General features: G+C 33.5%; 1 pseudogene; it reads left to right on the plus strand.

Annotated features, from left to right (window-relative positions):
- Positions 1–4,938: 4,938 nt before the first annotated feature.
- LOC143615637 (L-tryptophan--pyruvate aminotransferase 1-like) lies at positions 4,939–9,036 on the plus strand (annotated as a pseudogene).
- The last annotated feature ends 248 nt before the right edge of the window (positions 9,037–9,284 follow it).

The following is a 9,284-nucleotide window of genomic DNA, read 5'->3' on the forward strand; positions in this document are numbered from 1 at the left end:
TAAAAAATCACATGATATATATAATATATCATCTATGCATGTATATTAAAGAAATTATAATTCAATACTAACACTTTGGGTTCGCTAACACTTGATCATCGATTATTTTGCTGAAATAAGAACGGATGAATGCGTATAAATATCTTTGAACAGATTATTCTTCTATGGACAGATCATCTTGTTTATAATAAATAGTTACATATTGGTGAGTTAAAAACACAAAATAACCGAATCATAGTTGAACGAACACAAAAATTCGATACGGTATTGAACCAACGGAGAAACTGATGGATCATTATGGGATTTTTATGGTTTGCTTATGGTGATGTGTAAAATTAACTGAATTAACAACAAAAAGTTTTTTTTATAAAGAAGAGTCAAGTGTCAATTTTATACATGAGATTCGGCTAACTACTCAACTTCGGTACAATCTTTTAATTTTTTGCAACTGAACATCTGACGTTTTTAAAGAATCATGTCATTTTCACACATTTCGCTAATTTTGTCTATTTTGGCCTTAGAGTAGGGTAAACCATCCAAATTGTTTTTTTTTTAAATTTCAAACTGCTTTTAACATTGAATTAAATGTCATTTTCATACCTGAGTTTTGGCCAATTACGCAACTTTAGTACATTATTTATTTATTATTTATTTATTTTTGCAATTGAAAACTTGCCTTTTTGGGCTCTGTTTGTTTCTTTTAAACCCCGTTTGTGCCTTTTAGGCCCGTTTGTGCCTTTTGGGCACCGTGTGTGCCTTTTTGGCTTGTTTGTGTCTTTTGGGCACCGTTTGTGCTTTTTAGGCCCGTTTGTGCCTTTTGGGCTCTGTTTGTGCCCTTAGGGATCTTTTGTGCCTTTTAAGCTTCGTTTGTGCCTTTTGGGCTTGTTTGTGCCTTTTATGCTCTATTTGTGTCTTTTAAGCTCATTTGTGCCTTTTGGGCTCGGTTTGTGTCTTTTAGGCCCGTTTATGCCTTTTGGGCTCTATTTGTGCATCTTGGGATTCTTTGTGCATTTTAAGCTTTGTTTGTGTCTTTTGGGCTTATTTGTGCCTTTTGGGCTCCATTTGTGCCTTTTGGGCTCTGTTTGTTTCTTTTAAATTCCGTTTGTGCCTTTTGGGCACCGTGTGTGCCTTTTAGGCCTGTTTGTGTCTTTTGAGCACCGTTTGTGCTTTTTTAGGCTCGTTTGTGCCTTTTGGGCACTGTTTTTGCCTTTTGGGATCTTTTGTGCCTTTTAAGCTTCGTTTGTGCCTTTTGGGCTTGTTTGTGCCTTTTAAGCTCATTTGTGCCTTTTGGGCTCGGTTTGTGCCTTTTGGGCACCGTTTGTGCCTTTTAGGCCCATTTATGCCTTTTGGGCTTTATTTGTGCATTTTGGGATTCTTTGTGCCTTTTAAGCTTTGTTTGTCTTTTGGGCTCAATTTGTGCATTTTGGGCTCTGTTTGTATCTTTTAAACTTCGTTTGTGCCCTTTGGGCACCGTTGTGCCTTTTAGACCTGTTTGTGCTTTTTGGGCACCGTTTGTGCCTTTTAGGCACCGTTTGTGCCTTTTAAGCCAGTTTGTGCATTTTGGGCTCTGTTTGTGTCTTTTAAGCTTCGTTTGTGCCTTTTGGGCTTGTTTGTGCCTTTTATGCTCTATTTGTACCTTTTAAGCTCATTTGTGCGCTTTGGGCTCGGTTTGTGCCTTTTAGGCCCGTTTATGCCTTTTGGGCTCTATTTGTGCATTTTGGGATTCTTTGTGCCTTTTAAGCTTTGTTTGTGCCTTTTGGGCTCATTTGTGCCTTTTGGGCACCGTTTGTGCCTTTTAGACCGGTTTGTGCTTTTTGGGTACCGTGTGTGCCTTTTGGGCACCGTTTGTGCCTTTTGGGCTCTGTTTGTGCCTTTTGGGATCTTTTGTGCCTTTTAAGCTTCGTTTATGCCTTTTGGGCTTATTTGTGTCTTTTATGTTCTATTTGTGCTTTTTAAGCCCATTTGTGCCTTTTGGGCTCGGTTTGTGCCTTTTGGGCTCGGTTTGTGCCTTTTGGGATTCTTTGTGCCTTTTAAGCTTCGTTTGTGCCTTTTGGGCTTGTTTGTGCCTTTTAAGCTCATATGCGCATTTTGGGCTCTGTTTGTGCCTTTTAAGCTTCATTGCCTATTCATCAAAATAAATAGAAAAAATAAATAGATGTATACAACATCCTTATATGATCATATATCCACCACATCTATTAAATCATTTTCTCAACAAAAAGAACCGGTCGCGAGCAACACAAAATCATTACACTCATTAGAGTTATACAAGACGGCAGACATAAAATGTATCCACAGGTGTTATACTTTTTCAATCTTCATGTGTCTATCAAAGGGAACTTTTTACCAGATTGAGTTGGTTCACCACAAAATTGAAGTTAGTCCACTATCTTGGTATCCCTAATTAAGGTAAAGAGTCGAGACTCGAGTAACAATCAAACGATTAATCTAGTGACGATAACTTAAACAAAAACATATGCCCCCCCCCTCCCCCAAAAAAAAAACATGCTTTGTAAAAATTGATATCTTAGAAACAGAATCATAAACCCTTGTTTCAAAACAAAAGGGAAAAAAACACGCGAAAACCATACTCAATATGGAGATGGAAAACTAGTCATGACTCTTAGTACAAGTCATATGAATGAATCATACACTCAAACATTATAATTGTCCTATCCCCATCTTCACTAAGAACTCTTTCGTGCACCGATAATGATTTTAACACTCTCATTATAGTACATTCTTGTAAAATAAATTTTGGAGGGAGTGACATACCATAACTAAGTTTGAGGTCCCTACATTCTTCTCTCCACAATTGTCACTCAAGCCCCACTTTCTTGCAAACAATCAAAATCCATTAAGAATCAATCTTTCAACAAATCATAAACCATACAAAATCTATCGTCTTTACTCCGTTTTCTTTGCTAGTCGTGTTTTTTCGTCTTTTATATTATTTGTGATGCCTTTCAAAAATAAATAAATAAACGCATACAAAATAATGAAAATCGCAAGTATCATTTCACATTCCAAATCTTATAATTAAGATCGCATCCTAAGTCTTCAAAAACATTTAGGGTAATCGATTTTTATAATCATATACGTGATAAATGAACCCTAATTCATAAATAGAATATATATTTATTTTAAAAGATGAAATGAAATAGGAAAATGAATATCCAATCTCAACCCGATACAATATAAGATCTTAAGATATTTTTGTATCAAGATAAATTTTATAAAAATTATATGTTTTAAGTGGTATCAATGTTTTAGATAAGGATTTATTTTTTTGAATTTTGATGATTATATCTATGTTTCTACCATGAAATGAAATTGTGTGTGTTTGTATAAAAAAAAATTGATGATCAATTAAATCCCATAGCCAGACAAAAAAGAAGTTTTAAGTAAAAGAGAAAATGACTGTTTGCGTCCCTGTGGTTTCAAGGCGGAGGCACAATGAGTCCTCAAAAGAAAATTTGAAATGGTTGAGTCCCTGTGGTTTCAAAAATGAACAATTTGAGTCCTTAACAGATCTGAAATTACAAACATGCTCAGTTTTAGTCCCTCTTTAAAAATTACCTCCAAATTACATAATTAACCTCCAAACTATAATCAATCAAGCCATAATCAACTAACCAAATCATAATCAACCAAAAACAAATGAATCAAACTTTTTTTTAACAAAATAAAAAAAAAGTTAAAAAAAAACGAACTAAACTATTTTTTTAACAAAAATAGACAACCCAGACTTTTTTAACAGAAATACGAACCGAACTATTTTTTAACATAATTACGAACCGAACTACATTTTAATAAAAATAAACAAACCAGACTACTTTTTAAAAAAAATAAACGATCGAAGTACCTTTTTAGCGAAAATAAACGAACAATTTTTTTACTAAACTAAACGAACATGTTTGGTTCGTTAGTTTTTGTTAGAAAGATAGTTTGATTCGTTTATTTTTGTTAGAAAAACAAGTTTGGGTCACTTATTTTTGTTAAAAAAGAAGTTTGATTCGTTTATTTTTGTTAAACGAAATTAACTAGTTGCTAAAAAAATGTTTCGGTTCGTTTAGTTTGCTTAAAAAGTTAGTTTGGTCCGTTTATTTTTATTAAAAAGTAGTTCGGTTCGTTAATTTTTGTTGAAAATGTGGTTCGGTTTGTTTATTTTTGTTAAAAAAAACTGGTCAAGTTTATTTATTTTTGTTAAAAGGCGAAAGGGACTTAAAATGACCAATTATGAAAGTTTAAGGACTCAGAGTGACAATGTATATATATATATATAAATGAATTGTCGAATCTACCCTTGAAGCTAACATAGTTAAGTAACAACAGGGACTCAAATAGTTCATTTTTGAAACCACAGGGATTCAACCAGTTCGAATTTTCTTTTGGGGACTTATTGTGCCTCCTCCTTAAAACCACAGGGACGCAAACAGTAATTTTCTCAAAGTAAAAAGAAGACAAAATTTTTAAATTTGAATAACCAATATATATAATATTATAAAAAAGTAAATTTGTAAAACAGTCGAAATTCAAACTACTTCTTTTACTAATTTAATAAATCACCATAAATTGATATAAGTTTTGTACCATTTTTGAAGATTTTAAAATCATTTAATCAACAAAAGTTCACAAAATCTTGGAACATAATTAATGATTTCTACATGATGGTTCTTTGAACATTGACTGTATACACATCAAGTACATCTTGATTTTATTTATTTTACCATTTTAATTATATTTTTTACCTTAAATTTGCACAAAAATTAATTATATGAGTCAACAAAGTATATCCGTTTTTAATGACTTGTTTGTTAATTTAGTAGCAGTCTTACTTTATCGATTTCAAGCAACATATTCTCATTGCACTATAAATAAACCATCATATTATCGATGCTAACACTCTCACAAATACTCATCAATTTCATCTAAAGAATGGGTGGTGCCGATCAAGTTTCTGGAACCCGAACGGTGGCTAACGGCGGCGGCACGGAGGAGAATCACAGTGGTGTTGCCACTAACATGCCAATTGATGCTATCATTAACCTAGACCAGTGTGTTCTTTTTTATACATGTTTAATATTTTGTTATTTTTTTTTATTGTAAGGGATATATATAACCAACATGCTCATTTGATTGAACAATATTGACAAAATGTCGATATGACTCGAGCCAATTTTAAAATGTCCACCCTAAAACTCATCGGCTCGATACATTTTTAATCATTACTTGATAGGATATTTAGACTTGAGCATGTTTGGGATTGAGTTTGAAAAGTGCTTATTGGTTTTTTCAAAAAGCCATTTTGAAAGTCAGGATTTACGGCTTTTGAAAAACTGTTTTTAACACTTTCAAAAAACTAAAATAAAAAAAAAATTGTGATTGCCAAACACATTTTAACTTATTGACATTTTGAAAACACGAATAAGCCAATAAGCATTTTTCAAACTCAATCCCAAACATGCTAGTAATATCCCACATTCTCACACTGGTTGGGAAGAGAAAAAAAAACCTACGTTATAAGAATATGGATACATTCCCTATCATGACGTGTTTTAATTCCATGAGGCGATGACGGTCCGTCTTAGCAGAGTGGGCAATATTATGGTGTGGTTAAGCTGGCCCGTTTCAAATGGTATCGGATCCAGGGCCAAACCGGCAGTGGCGGATCCAGAATTTTTTTCCAGTGGGTTCATTGTTCGGGTTGGTTTGACGGTTCGGATCGTTTTGACGGTTTGGGCCGGTTAATGTTTATCCCTACTATTGGTTCTCACGGATTAGCCAACGGGTTAGGATCAGAACCTAATAACTTATTTAACAAAAACATAATAACTATCCAATTCTAATGGGTTAGGTTTAACATGTTCTAACAGATTAGGAAATATTTTGTTCTAACTACATATTATCGATTAATAAAAATTGTTACTTTGTTAGTAATGTTTAACAAAAATTTTATTACAAATAATTGTAATATGTATGTAGATTACATATTGTATACCTGCACATTGGTTCATTTTCACTAAATAACTTACATAATTATAATAGGGTTGTTCCATATATTTGATATATAAAGAGGGTTGGGAAAAGAAAAAAAAGAAAGCAATGCACTGAAAGCAAGAATCGAACGTGGGTACTTATATTAGGAAGCATGTTGTTTACCACTAGAGTTCCACTTTATGTATGTGTTCTCACTCGTAAAGTATATGTGGGTTCACTCTCATGTTTTATATATGCTATTTATATAGAATTTGAAACTTGGTGGGTTCCCGTGAACCCGATCTCACCTACGTAGATCCGCCCCTGCAAACCGGCGGTGCCAGGTTTCGTAAGGATGATGGACCCCTTAAAGGGTGGATTTTAATATCCCACATCGGTTGGTGAGACGAACAAAACTCTCTTTATAAGGAGATGAGTATCTTCCCTATTGTGACGCGTTCTAAACCATTGAGGGGATGGTGGTTCGTCCCGAAAAAGCGGACAATATCATGGTGGGTTATGTTGGGCCATTACATTAACCAACTAGATTCTATCACGCGTCACAAAATTGTTGGGTCTTTTTTTTTTTAAAGTATTGTCTAAGCCGATGGGATTAGGCGTCAGACGTGATTTACTTTGGCTTCCGACGAGATTTTTCGGACAAATGGTAGATGTTGACTGGTTAAAATCTTGTCTGAGTAATGGCCATAAAGTGATTGAGTCTACGAGTTTTAAGGTGGATATAACAGAAATTGGTTAATCAAATGAATATTTTGTCAACGTTTACCGATCAATTGAACATTTTGGTTTAATGAATTTTTCCCTTAATATTTTGTTACAAATAACTTTTAGTCAAACTTGTTTTTTACTAAAGATGTGAAATTACAGTGGGGATCCAACAATGTACGAATCTTTTTGGAAGAAAATTGGAGACAAATGTACTGTTGAGATGAAAGGATATGAATCTTTGAGTTACTTCTCAAAATCTAAGAGCCTTTGTTGGTTTCTCGAACCAAAGCTTGAGGAAGCGATTAAGAGTCTCCATGGGGCGGTAGGTAACGCGGTAACCGATGGCTACACGATTGTTGTTGGGACCGGTTCGAGCCATCTGGTGCATGCAGTGCTCTATGCGGTCACATCACGTGACCAACCTAACCAGATAATGTTGTTTCGGTTGCTCCTTATTATTCGGTACATCCATTAATATAAATATATATATTTTTTAACGATAAATTTCTTACTTCCTGAGACTTGATTTATATGAATATCTAACTCAAATGTTTTACCTTAAGTTACACTATATACGTATATATATATAATTGATTGTATTAATTACCAAATGTAGGCCTACCAAGAGATTACGGATTTGGTTAAGTTAGGATTATACAAATGGGGAGGTGATGCACGCCAGTTCGATAAAAATGAGCCTTATATCGAACTGGTGACATCACCTAACAACCCTAGTGGTGTGATCCAAGAAGCAGTGGTGAACCGAGAAGGCGGGATCTTGGTGCATGATCTTGCATACTATTGGCCTCAGTATACCCCTATCACTTCTGCCCTAGAACTCGACATCATGTTGTTTACTGCTTCCAAATGCACTGGCCATGCCGGTTCACGAATTGGGTAAGTAATCTTATCATGCATGGTAACACACAAAAGTACATATACTGACTATTAGTTTCTTCAGAAAATTGAAATCAAAAGCCATTGTGGAATTAATGGTTATTTCTTATAGGTAATATAATAAATATTTAGCAAACTTATAATTGCTATACTTGTAGCAATTTACAGAAGACTAATGATATGTCCAATATTAATCTTATAACTTAATTCATGATAATACTTGACACGAATCAATTAATTACCACATATTCTTGCTTTCATATGTTAATGTAATTAAATCCAAAAACGTAATTGCATATTGATTGTTTGTATCACTTTACATAAAGACTAGATTATATTTTTGATATTGTTCATACATACGTTTTTATATTCTATGATAAATGCAGTAAAATACGTAAATTGGTTAAATTGTATATTGATTGTGTGTCATTATATGCTAAATTACGTGTAGTAGCAGCTACTACTACAAAAAAAAAAAACAATGTGCGCAACGATTAAGAAAATCAGAAATCCTATTTACGACGGAATTGAAAACTCTCGTAGTTTATCTTTCTGATCGTAATATTCCATCTCATATTAATTAACGACCGTTAGCCACATAGGTGACCGAATTTTGGCGACCATAAATTATTCATACACTCTTTACTTCTTTAGGGAATACAAAACAACGAATATATATATATATATATATATATATATATATATATATATATATATATATATATATGATGAGTATCATTACAGAATTGTTAAATTATTATTGTGAAGTGGATTATTGATTATGTGTATAATCTTTTTTATAAAAACATCCATGAATTGATAAAATTAAATGATATTCCATCTATCACAATAGTTTTATGATCTTATATTAATGTTTTCAAAACAACAGATGGGCACTTGTGAAAGATAAAGAAGTGGCAAAGAAGATGATTAAGTTAATGGAAGTGGCCACAATTGGGGTATCAAAAGAAGCACAACTAAGGGTTGCAAAGATCTTGCAAGTCATTGCTGATGAATCCAAACATTTTGGATCCCCCGAAGGCGAAAACTTTTTCGAATTTGGGCAGAATTTGATGAAGAAAAGATGGGAGATTTTAAGGGAAACTTTGAAAAACAACCAACTGTTTACTGTGCCAAAATGTCTCTTCAATATGAGGATTAATCTAAGTGTCTCTTCCACTGGTATTTGCTTAAGCTTCTTTTCTTTTCATATCTTTGCTTATGGGTTGATTTTTAAAGTCCGAGTCCTTTGCTTGCTTCGATCTTGTTCATACATTGATCACATGGATTTGATTACGATGGTTTCTCTTGTCTTGATCCGCTTGCGCGTACTTTATAATAAAGGGTATGTTAAATCTAAGATAAATTGTTGGTGTTTCTGGTTCATTAGCATATTTGTTTGTGATGTACCACAATCTTCCTTTAGTCTAACTTCAAATCCTTGTAACATGACGATTCGCCCCCAAACTTAAATATTTCAATTTGTGTTTAGGAACGAAATAGACCTTAATTAGAGATGAATTCTTTGCCATGATCGATCATAATGTTGCCATTCCACGCATGTTACGGTTTATTCGAGACAACCGTCAATCTCTCAAGAACACAAGAGAAGAAGAGAAAATAGACCCAAATAATAATTCTTTCTTATTCTTTTTCTCAAACAAATATTATAATATATA

Source organism: Bidens hawaiensis, unplaced genomic scaffold (genome assembly GCF_021521415.1).
Source record: "Bidens hawaiensis isolate Kalapana, Puna unplaced genomic scaffold, B.hawaiensis_p1.1 tig00043649_1, whole genome shotgun sequence".
NCBI classification, from domain to species: domain Eukaryota; kingdom Viridiplantae; phylum Streptophyta; class Magnoliopsida; order Asterales; family Asteraceae; genus Bidens; species Bidens hawaiensis.